This window comes from Cupressus sempervirens, chromosome 3 (assembly GCF_028749045.1).
Source record: "Cupressus sempervirens isolate cs-2001-9-10 chromosome 3, ASM2874904v1, whole genome shotgun sequence".
NCBI lineage: Eukaryota > Viridiplantae > Streptophyta > Pinopsida > Cupressales > Cupressaceae > Cupressus > Cupressus sempervirens.
In genome coordinates, this window is record NC_143120.1 from 799,769,375 (window position 1) to 799,786,693 (window position 17,319).

Here is a 17,319-nt window from a genome sequence, read left to right on the forward strand (position 1 = left end):
CTTTACCAAATCCTTTAACAAGGTAACATTCCAAGCGAATGACCTAAAGTCCATTAACCAGACACACTTGTAACAGGGTGTTGAAATCCTCTAACAAGGTGGAACTTAATAGTCTTTGTAAGACTTTAATAGGGCAGACCATGATTCATGGTCAAACCATTGTAACCTTAATTGGCTACACTTTACAACTATAGGAGTAAAGATTTGTGAATGTCATCCCCACCCTAGTTTTACCTTCTCATTTAGAGGGTTTCTGGGTGACCATATTTTGTGTTATGTGTGTTTGATTACTTACATGTTTTAGATGCATTTACTTTACATGTTATTTTAGTTTATATATTGAATGCATCTAATGAATGGTAAAATTTGTATGGATCAAAGTTTAAACTCCTGATTCATCCCCCCCCACCCCCACCCCCATCAGAAGTTTACCTTTCCCACTTGAAATTCCAATAGGAACATTGAGTCACCCCCCTCTCAATATTCCCTAATTCTAACACCTCCAATATGTAAACATTTACTAGATTATCTATCAATTATCTAAGAATTAGTTTGATTGCATTCCAATTCTCAATCCTAGGATGACTCATATCCCTGCTAATGACTCCCATTGCACATGTAATATTTGACCTAGTACATACCATAGCATACATTAAAATTCCTATAGCTAAGGCATAAGGAAACTTGGACATTTTATCCTCTTCTTGTGTCTCTAGATCTATATCCTTAGTTAATTTCAAATGACCATGAAAATGTGTGCTAACAACTTTGAGATTCTCCATAGAGAAATGCTATAACACCTTAATATAATCATCTTGAGATAATGCCAATGTTCTATTTCTCCAATCTCTACAAATTTTCATACCAAGGATTTGTTTTGTTGTCCCCAAATCCTTCATAGAAAATGAATGTGCTAAATATTATTTTAACCCCTTGATGTCATCAACGTTATAACTAGCTACAAGCACATCATCAACATGTAAACATAAAATAATGTAGTTGTCATCATCCAACCTCTTAAAATAAATAAAATGGTCTAAATGACACCTAGTGTATCCATGCTCATCTATAAAACTATCAAATTTAAGATACCATTGCCGAGGTGCTTCCTTCAAGCCATATAAACTTTTCTTCAATCCACAGACAAAATCCTCCTTACCTTTGACCTCAAATCCCTGTGGTTGCTTCATATACATTTCTTCATCGAAATGACCATGAAGAAAAGTTGTTTTAACATCAAAATATTCCAAATGAAAATCTTCTGTAGCCACAATACTTAAAATAATACAAATAAAAGTCATTTTAATAACTGGAAAAAAGATCTCATCAAAATCAATTCCCTTTTTCAGTATAAATCCTTTTACAACTAACTTGGCTATAAATCTTTTCTTAATTCCATCTTCTTCTTTAAGCCTATAAACCCATTTATTCTATAAAACCCTTGTACCTGCAAGCATTTTATATAATTCTCAAATTCTTGCTTGCTCTTTTCCAAACACTGTTTGGTGTCTTGTAGTCCACTGCTTCTTTTTTTGTATGCTCTCAGTCCCTTAGACCCTTGGTGGTATTTTATTGGAAATTAATAGATTTATCTTATCTTATCTTATTTCTTTTGTTACTATAGACTCCCACTAAAGATTTGTATCCACCTGCACAACTTCATCATAACGTTCTAGTTCACCTACATCTGCTAATAAAATATAGTACAAAGAGTGAGAATATATTTTTGGAGATCTACTTAGCCTTTCTAACCCTCTAAAATTCATTGAGATGTGTGGTATTTTTTTCTTCTATTGTTGTGGAGCATGAGGGGCTACTAGAACATCGTCTTTTGGAGTATCATCTAGGACTACATAATCATTTTCTTTCTTCCCGAGTTGTTGCAACTGATCTTTGTACACCACTTTCTCATTTAATATGACATCCTTTATTCTTAGAATTTTATGATTTCAGAATCCCAAAGTCTATCCAAATTCATCAATGCCACACCAATAAATACACATTTCTTAGTTTTAGCTTCCATCTTGGTTCTTTTTCCAGAGTCCATATGTGCAAATGCTTCATAACCAAAGGTTCTAAGAAAAGAATAACTCTCCTTCTTATTAGTCCATGTTTCCTCTAGAATTCCATATTCTAAAGTAGTAGAGAGACCTCTATTGATTAAATATACAACAATATTAATAGCCTCTTCCTACATATTTAAGGTTATCCCAACATGAAACCTCATGCTCCGTGCATAGTCCATTATTCTCCCATTCATGCATTCAACCATTCTATTTTGTTATAGAGTCCTTGGAATAGTTTTCTTCCTACAAAAAACATTAGAAGAACAATAATCTTTAAATTATTTTTTGTAATACTCACTACTATTATTAGATCTGTACCATTTTAATCTTTTACCACTCTCATTCTGAACCAAGCATTTCCATTTCTTAAAAGTTTAAAATATATCATAGCTATGTGTAAGGAAATAAATCCAAACTTTTCTAGTTGCATCATTAATGAATGTAAAATAAATCAGAGAGCCACCAAGGGAAGATACTTGAGTTGGTCCACGTACATCTGTGTGCACAAGCTCTAATTTTTCATTTTTCATTTGCTTCCCACTCTTCAAAAAACTAACTCTCTTTTGTTTCCCATACACACAACTTTCATAGAAATCCAAATTGACACATTTCAGACCTAATACAACTTTCTTTGAATGAAGTAGTTTAATACCTTTCTCACTAATGTGCCCAAGTCTATGATAGATGAGGATGATTTGAAGAAAGTATGTTGATGACTTAGAGTATTAATATGTAAAGTATTCAATGAGCACTCGAATATGTTGGACAATGATATTGTAATGTTGGTTTGATTATTGTACAATCATGTATTATTGTAAAGTATTGAAGTACACACGCTTAACCAAGTGACAAGGTTAAAGAAGGAAGTTTGTATTCAACGAGTGATTGGAAAATTAAGAAGGAAGTTAGTATTGCCTAAGCAAGTCTAATATCGACCGAGTGATATATTGCTTGAGTAAAATTTTATTTTCAGTGAGTAACAACCAGAAGAACAAGTTGAAAGAAATAGAATCTAAGGCTGAATTTTGATGAGAATATGTAGTGTTTGAGATGGTCAAAAGCGTGGGTCAAAGTTTGTTGCAAGATCAATGATTGGGAAAATTCAATAAGGATCTAATGATTGAGATTAAAGAAAGATAAGAGTGAACACAAATCTCTATGAAACAATCTATTTTCTATGTGGTCAAGTACATTGAATATGAGATTGATGATTGTGATTAAGAGGCAATAGATGGAAGGATTTAGAAGCACCAAAATAAATATTTAAGGAGGAGATCAAGATAGCTTTATGTTTTTGATTATTTTGATTATGTTGTTGGTGATGGTATTGGTATTGATATTATTGTGAATGTAGAGTATTAAGAAGAAGAATAAAGTAGAGTAGAGGAAAGAGAGGAACAAATATGGTGAAATTGAAGGTGTGAATCAACTAGTCAAGAGAACAAAGAAAGAGGATCAAATGATAGAGGTCAACCAAAGATAAGGACAAAAATGAGATCTCAACAAGAAAGGTAGTGCTATATGTTAACAGATCATTTTTTACACTCTTACTTTCTAATCATTATAGCAGAAAACCTCATAGATAAAGTGGACCTAACAAGTCTGTGAAATCCTATATGGTAAGATCGATTAGTGGTGATTCTAAGTCCTTTAGAGAAATCCACTCTTTAGTAAAGATTAATAAGTGATAAGGTCTTAGATGATATTTTGGCTAAATCCTCTAACCAGGCCACATTAACACTATGTTGTAACCTTTAACAAGGTTGGATCCTAATAGAGATCACTTCAAAAAAGTAAATTTTTATTGGGTTGCTGATCCCAAGTGGTTTTTCCCTTAATAGGGTTTCCACATTAAAATATTGGTGTCAAATGTGTGAATGTTACATGTGTTGCAAGTTGTTTTACGTGTTTAACATATTAGTGTAACTTGTTAATGAGTAAGTAAATGTTGGTATCTCTAACCATTGTTGTCTATTAGTGTCAGCCACTTAGTCATTTACAAGGTAGAATCAGATGGTCATCACTATGACCAAGCTACTCTATATAGGTGAAGTCATGTACATAAGATAGTATGTACTAAGAAAGTTCTATAGAAATCGAGTAAGTGTATGGTCATAGAGTAATTTTCTATATGTATCAAGTTCATCAACGAACAAGAAAGTTATCAACGACTAAGTAAATTCCAAGTTTGCAAGTACTTAGTGATATAGTTTGTGCTAAGAAAAATACATGTCGAGCATCAGAAGGTTAACAAAGGCCGAGCAACAACAATATCAAGCATCATAAATAGTAAATACAAAGCAACACATAGTCTACGTAAAAGTCAGGAATGGAACAAAGTTTTAGGTGAAATGATTATTACATGATGTGGATCACATATCCCTATGTGTATGTTCAACAATAAGGATGAAGAGGAAAAACCTAGAACCTTCTACAAAAATCTTTATGGAAATCTTTAAATAGTGATGATCTTAACCTAGATCATATACATGACAAGAAGGTTAGAGAAGAGAAGAGTATACATGAAAACATGAAGCATTATACTATGAAGGATTGAGAAGACACAAAGTCATTCAAGGGTTCTGTTATCATCTAAAAAAGAAAGTGACCTATTCATAAGTAGAGAATGTGAAATGGAAAGGAAAGATTTATTAGATAAGAGGAGAGGATCATTTAGTAAGGAGAAGACTCAAAATTATCTTGTAGAGAAAACTTAGAGTTAGGTATTGAATTAGTTTTATTAGGGTAAATCTCTTAACAAAGTGGTCTTAACAGATCTTTATAAATCTCCTAATTGAGTCCTTACTTTTTTGTAAGTGTCAAATCCTCTAACAAGGTGAAACCTAACAGTTTCTTAAGTCTTTAGTAGGACATACTCCTCATAGAGTAGATCATATTTTATGTTCAAACATTATAACCTTAATTGGTTAACTTTATTACTGTAGTAGTGAAGATTTGTGGGTGTCATCCCCACCTTAGTTTTACTTTCATTTTGGAGGGTTTCCAGATAACAAATATTGTGTTATGTGTTATTACTTTCATGTATGTGATTGAACTACTTTACATGTTACAATAAGTTTACATATATAGTTTTGCATGCACAAGTTATTGATAGATGTGGATGAATATATGAAAAGTATGAATTGTTATAGATTCTAATTTAATTCCCTAAAAAGGAGAAAGTAAATTGCCATCTAGATAGAGAAATACTCTTATGAAGAAGTTGAGACTAAAGGATTTTTTGAACCAGTCAATCCTAATGACAAAGCATCTTCTAAATTAATTTGAAAGGAACAAACTACTCAATGAAGAGATAAGGACATTGAAAAGAGAACATGAAATACAATTAGTGAGACTATGTGAAGTGACTGAACAAAGAAAGAATGCTAAAGAAGATAGGACTGTGGCAAAAAATTACAAAAGGATAATGACTACCAAACTTGAAGAAAGGATGTTAGATATGAATAAGCTCATGAATACACAAATGGATATAATGAATCAACTAATGAATGGAAATAATAAACTAAATCACAAGGATGTGAAAATTGCAAATCTTAGTTCACACAATGACATACTGAAGAATGAATTGAAGAATGAGAAGGAATCTATGGAGAAATTCAACAAACCAAAGGAATCAATCAAGTATTTTGAAGAGCTTATGAGATCAAGATATTCTAATGGGTCAGGAAATTCTTTCACTAAGAAAGGAGAATCATCCAGGAATGGAGAAATGAGAAATGCAAAGACAAAAGACAAACCAACATGCTATCATCATTGAAAAATTGGTCATACTACAAATATCTGTCGAAGCAAACATGGTATGCAAAATTCCTAACCTAAGTTTATTGGTTGTTTTTACTATAAGAAACAAGGACATCAAATACATGAGTGTAGGTCAAGACTGAGGAATACACCTACTGCATGTAGTTTTGAAGGATATTACTATAACTATTAGAAATATGGGCATAGAGCATTTGAATGAAGATTAGAGAAAAAATCCTATTGACCAAATTATAAAAAGAAGAATTATGAATTTAACAATACATGTTCCAAGTGTCAAAAGTTTGGACTTCAAAGCAATAATTCTAGAACTCAAGTACATTTAGAAAATTAGAAAAAGGACAAAGGAAAAGGAAAAGTGGACATTGAACAAGTGAGGAATGAAATGAACTAGAAATGGAAAAAGAAAACAAAAGATGGAAATAATGCAGCTAATGGAGCTAAGGTCACCAAATCCAATGGAGAAGGGGATCATGTCATCTCTAACCAAGTAAAAGAGGTATATATGGAACTGTATACCTAAATGATATATCATACATTAGTTCCTTGCATAAATATGTGCCAAAAGTTCATATCTACATATATAAGATGCATGAGAACAAATTTTGTGAAAGGTTTTCGAGTATTAGTAAAATTGTCTATGTTGACCAAGCATTGCAACATAGACCAAGCACTCCAATAGAGATCGAAGGTTATGGAAGAGACTGAGCTGTTATGCAAAGACACTAGTATTGACTGAATTAGCTTGCTTCCATCTACTTGAGTATGCAAAATTAATGGTGAACCTAATCGATCAAAAGAGAGATATAAATTTTTTTGAATGAATTAATTCATACCTTGCATCCATATTTTTGAAGAGCTTAGAGAAATTTTAGCATTCAAGCAACCAACAGAGATTTCAAGGAGCAATTTTATCAAAAAGTTTGAATGAGTAAAGAGTGTGAATGAGTGCCGAGTATCTAGAGAAGGAAGATCATCAAAATCTATTTATGATCATAACATCTTCATCGTCCACTAGAATTAGCCAAGACGTTAGCAAAGTCCAACTAGTGTAGAGTGACACCTATCCTCCATCTTAATTTTGTGCTATTCTAGAGATTGCGGTAAAAGGAGGCTCAATGGGTGCATTAGCCTTGATACCACCTAAAGTCATTATGATTCATGATGTTAAAAGTTTTTATGTGTAAAATTGGAGAAGTGGGAGATTATAAAATCATGGAATCTTATAAGAAGCTGTGTAATGAAGGAATTTTGAAGGACAAGTTTTAGATTATCGAGAAGAAAAGGGTTAACTCGAGCCCTAGAATTTCTAAGAAATTTTAGAATCAAATGGATCAAACTTATCCTGAGAAGAGTTCATGATATGAAGTACTGGTTATAGAATGGAACAATAGAGATCATGAAGAAAATGATACAGAGGATTACAAGTTATCCAACCCTAGGTAAGAAGAAAACCATGTGATGTTTGAGCCGAGTGGATTGGACATGGTTTGTCCATTGCAAGCATTTCTGATCCACTCATAGAATTTTTAGTGAGAGCCATTTCTCACAAATTCTACCAATCAAGAAGATTGAATAGTGTGTCGTGTATGGTTGTGGACCAAGCATGGAAGATTGTGATGAAAGATCATGAGTATGATCTTGTTGAGTTGCAAATGTTATAATTGGCAAAAAATCTATCATCAATAAGGAAGGAGATGAATTCAATGTGTAAGTTTGGTTCCCTAATTGTTTGTATATTATTTTATATCCAGAATTATTTTCTTGGTATAGGTAATGTTGTATGGGAACAAGGTAAACTAGTGACAAGAAAAATCAATGAGTTTATTACTCAATTAGGAGACAATTTTGAAAATGCAATGAATACATATTTTGATGAATTCGAGCTAAGAATGAAAAGGAGAATGAGAATTCTAGAGGAATTGGTCACAAAATATTGTAGTGACATATGTTTCCTTATTGATATGGACAAGACATTTTTACAAGCAGTTAAGCCACGAAAGGCGTGGTTACAAAGATTTGAATATGAAATAGATAGTGATGTTGTAAGTGAAAAAATTGATGCACTATTAAAAGAAGAAATAGATGCTGAGGCCAGACCTTTTGGAAGATATGAAGAAGAAAAAGCAAGGATAATAGTGAACATCAAGATAAATTCCAAGGAGAAGAAAATAAAGAAGATGATTGAAGACCTTGAAGCTAAACTAAAAACCCTAGGCAAGGGAAAAGAGCCATTGAAAATAATTCAAGGTCTTGGTGAAGATGAAGAACAAGAAAATGGTGATGAAAAAGATGAAGTAGAAAAAGATGATAGGGGTAAAGCCTCAGTTGTTGTCATGTCACCAAGCAAGAAGGCTCAAATAACAAAAGAGAAGCATGCAGTAACACCTCTACCACCAAATAAGCCAAGGACTAGGGAAACTGCTATTACCAAGCAGTGTGCAAAAAAGAAGGTAGTAGAGACTACTGAGTCAAGTGAACCTTGAACCAAAAGAAGGAGATTGGTCAGAGGACCACCTAGATCAAGACTATTGATAAGCTATGTGTAACCTTAAGAAGATCTGTAGGTTTATATAGTTTTAGATATGTGAGATATAATACACTAAATAATGATGATACAAATAAAGTTGAGGAAGTTATGGTAGAAATTATTTCAAATAAAAAACTAGCTCCTAGTGTAATAGAGAAGAAGATACCAAAGGATCTATATGATAGATTAGACAGGAGATGGCAGTAGGAGGAAGTAGAAACATAGATAAGAAATGACACACTAGTTAGAGTTATGCCCGATTTGTCACAAGAGAAACAATTTAAATTTTTGAAATGACATAGGAGCATATTTTTTCCTAAATAAAAAATGTTCTTGACACTACAAAATAAAGAGGAAGTTGTAAAACAACAAAATGAGTTCTTGTAGAAGAGCATTTTTGGGCTAACTACAAAGGAGGTAGAGTTTGTAAATGTTGATGAAGAACATAGTAGTGGATAAATCTCAAGTGTGCCAAGTCCACAAGTCAACATGTCTTCTATACATGCCGACACTCCTAACACTCCAGATGCCGAGTAGCCAAGGCTTACGAATGAAGAAGAAGATGGTAAAGATGGAGAAAATAATGAAAATGACAAGATTGCTTCAACACCTCATATTGATGAAAGAAAAGGATTAAATAAGGCTGAACCAAGTACAAATATTTTTATCTCAAGCATAGATGCATGAGAAAGACCGAGTGGTGACACCCCCCTCATCTACTCCTGAGGTAGTGCCAAGCTGCAACATCCCTTCACTAAATAGGAAGAGAAAATAAATAAAAGTTGTTTCACCAGATATTGATGTTAGTCTAGATCAAATCATTGAGATGCCACAATTTAATTTGGCAAATATCACCTTGCAGCAAAAAAATTTGCTACAAGAAATTTTGAAGAAGAAGAAGAGACAAGAAGAGCTGAGGAGAGAGAAAAAGTAACAAAAGACATTATAGTATGTAAAGCATATTTTTGTTGATGCTTTTGACATAAAAAATTAAGATGAAGAGACACCAATCATTGACCAACTTGTACATATAATTGGACAAGTGCGTGCTGAAAATTTTGAATCCAATGAGAAACTAATGGATTGGTCAACAAGAAGAATCAAAACCAAGGCTGTGGACAAAATTTTCATAACCATAGATGATTAGAAAGTGCTATGGAAAGAGAAAGCACATAATATGATGGAACTTATACAAAGAATACAAAATTTATACACAATTTTTTCTGATGTGCCATGGTTTATAGACAATATTTAGGAAGACATAGATAAGACTTAGGCTAAGATGAAGGCATCCAATAGTATTATTTTAGAGTTAGTAGGATCTAGCATTGACCACTACAATATTCTACTGAATGCTCAAGGCAGAATGGATGAGCTTCAAGCAACTGACAACACCATGAGAGCCAAATTGATCTCAATTCAGACAACAATGATACCTCATGTGGAGGTCATATAGAGAGAACTAAAGAAAACCCATGATCTTATTACAAAAGATCATAACTTATCAGTGGCTAAGATTTTGATTGATTTAGCTATAAAAATACAACTGCAGAATCAAATTTTGGAGGCAACAAGAACCACATGGAATCATGCACTGTCCATGATTACCAGAGTTCACAAGGAATTCATTGAAACATATGGATTACTTCAACTCTTTCAACCCTATCAACATTGACATAAAGTGTTCAAAAATAAGGGGGAAATGTATAAAGGGGAGAAATGCATATGGAAGAGGGAATATATTGAAGAAAAAGAGGAAGATATACAGGTATAATATAAAGCCTATAATGAATTTATTATTCATTATTCATAAGTCATAAGACTTAGGGGGAGAGCTCATTTTTATTAGATTGTATTGATATGACAAAGTGATGTAATATGACAAAGTATTTTTTCCACTAATGTCAAAGGGGGAGATTGTTGGTATCTCTAACAATTTTTTTCTATTAGTGTCAACCACTTAGTCATTTACAAGGAAGAGTTAGACTGTCATCACTATGACCGAGATACTCTGCACATGACGAGTCATGTACATAAGATAATATGTACCAAGCAAGTTCTATAAAAGTTGAGTAAGTGTATGGTCACAGAGTAATTTTCTATATGTACCAAGCTCATCAACAATCGAGTAAATTCCAAGTATGCAATTACCAAGTGATATAGAATGTGCCAAGCACAATATATGTCAAGAAACAATAATGCTAAGTATTAGAAATAGTAAAGATTGAGAAATGCAGAGTCTACATAAAAGTCAGGAATAAAATAGAGTTTTAGGTGAAATGATTATCAGGCTGACTTGGAAAGTTTATTTAAGTTTTGAAGAGGTTATTATAGAAGATTTACATAATGTGGATAACATATCCCTATGTGTATGTTCAACGATCAAGATTAAGAGGCAAAACCTATAACCTTCTAGAAAAATATTTATGGAAATCTTTAAATAGTGATGATCTTAACCTAGGTCATATACATGACAAGAAGCTCAGAGACGAGAAGAGTATATGTGTGAACATGGAGATTATACTATGAAGGATTGAGAAGACAAAAAGTCATTCAAGGGTTCTATTATCTTCTAAAAGAGAAAGTGACCTATTCTTGAGTAATGAATGTGAAAAGGAAAGACAAGTGTTATTAGTTTAGAGGAGAGGATCAATTAGTAAGGAGACTCAAAATCAGCTTGTCGAGAAAACTGAGTCAGGTATTGAATCAAATTTTTAGCAAACTTGAATTAAGGTAAATCTTTTAATAGATCTTTGTAAATATCCTAAGAGAGTCCTTACTTATTTGTAAGTGTCAAATCCTATAACAAGTTGAAACAATTTCTTAAGTCTTTAACAAGACAGACTCCTCATAGAGTAGATCATATTTTATAGTCAAACATTGTAACCTTAATTGGTTAACTTTATCAATAGTGAATATTTGTGGGTATCATCCTCGCCCTAGTTTTACCTTCACCTTGGAGGGTTTCTAGGTAAAAAATATTGTGCTATATGTTATTGCTTTAATACATGTGATCGAACTGATTTACATGTTACAACAATTTTAAATTTATAGTTTTGCATGCACAAGTTATTGATAGATGTGGATGAATCTATGAAAAGTATGAATTGTTATAGATTTTGATTCACCCTCCCTCTCAGTATCTAGTTTACACATCCATAAATCAATAGTAACCATAAGGTTATAACTAAGTTCTTTTATTGTCACTCGATGAAGAAAAGAATAATAAGTTAACAATTTGAAGTGAATTGGTTGAAAGAATTAATTAATAAATTGGATGAGAGCATCAAGTGAAATTTTATGATTATGAATTTTGTTTGTTGTGTATTAAATGTTTGAAGGGATTATATATAATCAACCCCCCCTCTCAGTTCTCTAGAACATTGGTATTAGGGCACAATTCTTTGGGAAGGAAGTTTAAAGGAACTTGAGATAAAGATCAAGGATGTATAAGAGAGAGGTACCAATACTAAACACATAAAAATTCTCATCATGGAAAGATATAATAAAGCTACATCTATCTAGAATTGGAGATAATGTTACACACTGGTTGGAACATGAATACACTACCCCTTTTGGTCCTCTAACTATAGAGCAAATGAATGAAAAGAGAAATCACAATAGCCTAATGATCGAGATTGCTTCTACAGTTAATGATGTTGAGTTTGATGACATCAAGAATTGCAGTACTACCAAATAGATGTGAGACAAGCTAACACTTGTACATGGAGGAGATGATAATGTATGGAGATCCAAAGATAAATGTTTTAGAGGAAAGCATGATGACATGAGAATGCAATAAGGTGAGAATGTTCCTTAGTATGTAAATCGAATCAAATTTGTGAGTAGAAATATTCTAGAGGAGTTATTTATGATTATGAAATTGTAAGTAAAGTTTATGCTATCAATTTTTGTTCTATACAAGAAGTTAACACTATGCCTAGTAATGTATTGACACTTGATAGTTTAGTTGGCTAACTGACTACATTTGAATTGATAAATTATGAAAACAATATGGTTTCAACTAGAAATGATTTTAAACATTCAATAATCATTAAAAGTTCTAAGAAAGAGAAGAAAAGTAAAGAAGGAAGTGAATCTAAATATGAGGATGAGGATGATCTAGATGAACTTGACACATTTCTTGCAAGAAATTGTCGAGAGTTAAAGGTAAATACAAAGGTAAACTGCCCCCAATTTGTTTCAATTAATTTGGTGACTTTATTGCTAAATGTTCCAACAAAAGTAAGAATCACAAAAATTATAAGAAAGATTTCAAGTATAGGAAGAAAAAAGACTATAAAGAAAAAGGAGAAAAAGTCTTGTTACACTGTTGAAGAAGAGTGAACCAAGTCTAGTTATGATGATGACAAGGAAATAGTTGAGATGGTGTATGTTGAAATCAAAGAAGATCCAAATAGAGAAATGTATGAAAGTGAAAGTTCCTTTATTTCACACATTAGCAAGAATGACCCATGAATTATTGATAGTGGTTTCTCACATCACATGACTGGTGATCTTAGTAAGTTTGATAGATTTGAGGAAATTTGTGATGGTGAAATTATTAAGCTAGGTAATGATGTTCCATGTGCAGTGAAAGGTAAAAGATCACTAATGTTAAATGATAAGATTAGATGTGATGTTGCATATTGCGTACAAGGACTGAAGTACACTCTTTTGAGTGTTGCACAATTGAATAACTTAGGTCACAAGATGAAGTTTCAGAGTCAAGATCTTTGATGATGAACGTAATATGATTGGAACATGAATTCAAAGAAAAGGAAACTTATTCTATCTTGATCCTATTGTTAAGACATGCTTATTTGATAAAGTTGAGGATGTGTGGTTATGGAATAAAAGGTTGTATCATGTTAGCTTTGAGAACATGGTGAAATTTAGTAAAATGAAAAGAGTAAGAGGTTTACCGAATCTACAAAATCTAGAAAATGTTGTGTAAAGAATGCCAACTCAGTAAAATGACAAAGTCTAGTTTTTAAAGTAAGACACACTTTAAATGATATCCTGGATTTGTTGCATACTAATTTATGTGGTCTTATTGGTGTTGATAGTTTCTATGGTGACAAGTACTTCATATTGTTTGTTGATGACTATTCAAGAATGATGACTATTATGTTCATGAAGGTGAAATCACATGCTTTTGATATGTTTAAATGGTATAAAGTGAGAGTTGAAAAGGAAACTAACAAATATTTGAAATGTTTAAGATCTGATAGAGGTGGTGAGTTTATGTCTATCGAGTTCACTAATTTTTTTGCTAAGAATGGTATTAAGAGACAATTTTTTGGAACAAGGACAATGCAACAAAATGAGATTGTTGAAAGGAGAAGTAGATCAATTGTGGATTGTGTAAGCACATCAATGATTGAAAGTTAGGTTTCTTAGATATTTTGGAGAGAAGCAATTAGTACTACTATTTATACTCTCAACTGAGTTAAATTGAAGAAATGAACAAACATGACACCCTATGAATTTTAGTATGATCACACATAGAATGTAAGTTATTATAAAATATCTGGAAGTAGGTTTTATATTCACAAGGATGCAAAGAATGGTAAATTTGATTTTAAAGGAGATGAAGGTATATTCCTTGGTCACTCATCTAAATGAAAATGTTATAGGTTTTTCAACAAAGCCACTAACAAGATATTCTAAAGTGCAAATGTGAGATTTGATAAATTTGCAGAGAAGAATGATGTGTAAAGCAAGAATTAGCCTAAATATTACAACAAGTTTGTTTATGTCTAAGAAGAGGCACCTAGTACATTTCTTGAGTTACAACAAAGAAACACTCAGCATCAGACAATAACAACCTAGTTACATAATACCTTACCCAAGCACCAACTAGTTCAATACAAGAAGGAAGATAAACCACTACCAAGTGGTGAAAATGTTGAAAGTCAAAGGACTAAACCTGTATTGGCCAAATATGTGAGAAATAATCATTCACTTGAACATATAATTGGAGACAATACTTATTTGATTTCTAATTTTATGTTAGAATGATTAGAATAATTGGGGGGGGGGGGGAGGGCGTGAATAAGTTACCCTAGGTCTAGATGTACCAATTTCTCTTTTAACAACTTCAAATAACTTATTCACGCTCATAAACTCACTCGACCAATATAACAACTCATCAACAACATAACTTATTCATTCATTACTTAGCTCTCTATTCAATATATGTTGGCTAACAGAAATAAACAATAGTAAATAACATGCATGCATCATGAAAATAACATTCACACAATTGTGACACAATGATTCAACATGGAAACCCAATTTGAGAAAAAGAACCAAGAAATATGTTGCCATTATTTCACTCTTTTGAAGTGAGCTCAATTAAGAGCCAACCCTATTAGAGGTTAAAAACATAATTTTCTAGGTGTGACCTTGTTAAAGGATTTAATCACCCTATTAGGAGTGACCTTTTTAGAAGAATTTGGATCATTCCATTAGAATGTCTCCTTAATTAAATGATTTACAAATGGCTATTAGGTCAACCTTGATTAAAGGACTCTATTGCTGCAATGGTTAGAAAGTAACGACTAGGCTTGATCTATTAAGGTACAACTCAATTTACAAATTCAAATATACATTCAACTCATTCCTTGTTCATTGACTAAACTTCATCATATTCTCCATCACTGATATGCTTGGTGACCCTTCAAGAAATCACACTTCACCAACTTTCTCACTTTTCCTCTGCTACTCTGTTCTTCACAAGTCCTTCAAATTTATTCTAATCAACAACCATAAAAAATATCTTATCCCTCCTCAAATAGGTAGCTTTTATTTTCTTAAAGATCACCATAGATCTTAGGGTTTGATCATATTAAATGAATTTGTCCATTATTTTACCTTTCTAATCATTTCTTGGACCTTCTAGAAACTTCTCTTTAAATCCTTTCCTTTGATCACTTAAAAAAATCAATTATTGTATTAAATATGCCATCTCATTAATCCTTATCTTTCACATGTTTTGACCAATCCAAAAATTAACTATATTGGCCTCAAATCTTGATTCTTCCAGAAATTGTTATTTTGACACTAGTAAATTTACCCTTGTTTTTTGACCAAAAATTTCAACCAAAGGCGCCCATATTGGCCTATGATTTATTTTACAAAGCATTCCAAACTGTTTATATATTGAAATTCTATATACCTTAAAGTTTTAGGGACACCATGTATATACATTTTATAATTATATATAGAATGACTCAAATATCTACAAGCTTAACTATATATGACCTTACATTTTACGTTTAGAAATTCAAATAAATTATCAAATTTATATTAAAATAAAATTAAAGTACCTATAAGTAGTTTAGATGCTTTATCCTATCAGTACTTACACACCCGAGTAATTCAATTGAGTGCCATATATATATATATATATATATATATATATATATATATATATATATATATATATATATATATATATATATATATATATATATATATATATATATAAGTTGTCAAGAATATACAATATATTTAACTTTTAAGTAAGCACTTTGAAGCTCGAGGTAGTAGTGTTAACAAATCTATTTAAACTTTGCTTGGCTGTATCAATTGTTAATTAATTGTTATGTAGTCTTTTAACTGAATACTTTGAATCTTGACATGTAATAAAGGAATTCAACCAAAGGCTTTTAAATCACTTTCACAATCATAATTTTAACTTTTGTTTTCTTTTTTAAAAGCTAGTAAAAAAATAATTTATGTAAATTTATTGTAATTAAATTATTGACATAATGGTAACTTAGATGTAATGATTACCATGACCATTTAGGGTCAAAATAGAAAATCCTAGCATTGATGTCAAATAAAACTGTCATTCAGATTATCCACTTTTAAACAAAAGGAATTTATTCTCATGAGAGATGGATTCATGTGAATCACTCTTAATGAAACACAGGTCAATGAGTTTGACTCAAAAACTACACAGTTAAATCCTGATAGCCATATCACAGTTTGACTTGTTGTGGAAACTATCTCCTACTTATTAGTTTCTATGTTTTTTAAATTGGTTGAATATAGTTGAAACCAATTTATAGTCACTTAAGTATCCCTCTTTGGGTTGAGGGTGTACATATGAAGGAGGATGAATCAAACTATCCAACAAAGTATTTCATTTTATTGTCATTTTTCAACAAAAACTACTGATTAGTCATATTATATTCATATAAAGTGGCTAATTTTGGTTCCAAACCGATTGTGGAAGTAAATATGGAAGATATACTTTTATTTGATGTAGGTTGGAAGGATGGTTGTTGATCAAAGAAATTGATCAATTTTTTTTTAAAAAATAGTCTTCAAACTCTCACTACCAAGGGTTCTCATAGAACTTTTTTAATATCTGGAGTTTCCATAATTTAAAAATTCTAAGCTCTTAGATTATTCTATAATTTTGAAGTATCTTTAATTGAATTTGGTTTAAGATCGAATGATAGTGTGACTAGTAAACCTTTTTTCATATATATGACTTTAAGTAATTTGAATTGGTTGAAATTTTCTTCAAATAAGAATTCCCAAAAGGATGACATGATTGAAGGAGTGTAAAGGACCTAAAAAACCTTCCAAGTGCTTTGGTTTAGGATTCTTATCTACTTTTATCGACTGATTTCATTATCACAAATCTAATTCCCCAACTATACAATAGTGATAGTTTAAATGGTCATTTGGTTTTAAATCCATTTTTTTTTTGTAAGCATGGATCATATTTCCTAAAGATACTCTAATGTTGAAAGTTAAATTGCTTCTAATTTTTCCTAAATCATTCTCGACTATGATAGAGACAACATATGTTGTTTCTTCATTAAGAACTATTTTCTTTTAAGTATTATGCATGCCCATATAGGGAAATGATTCATGCATAACCTATATCTCTTTTCCAACCTTGGCATGAATATATTACTT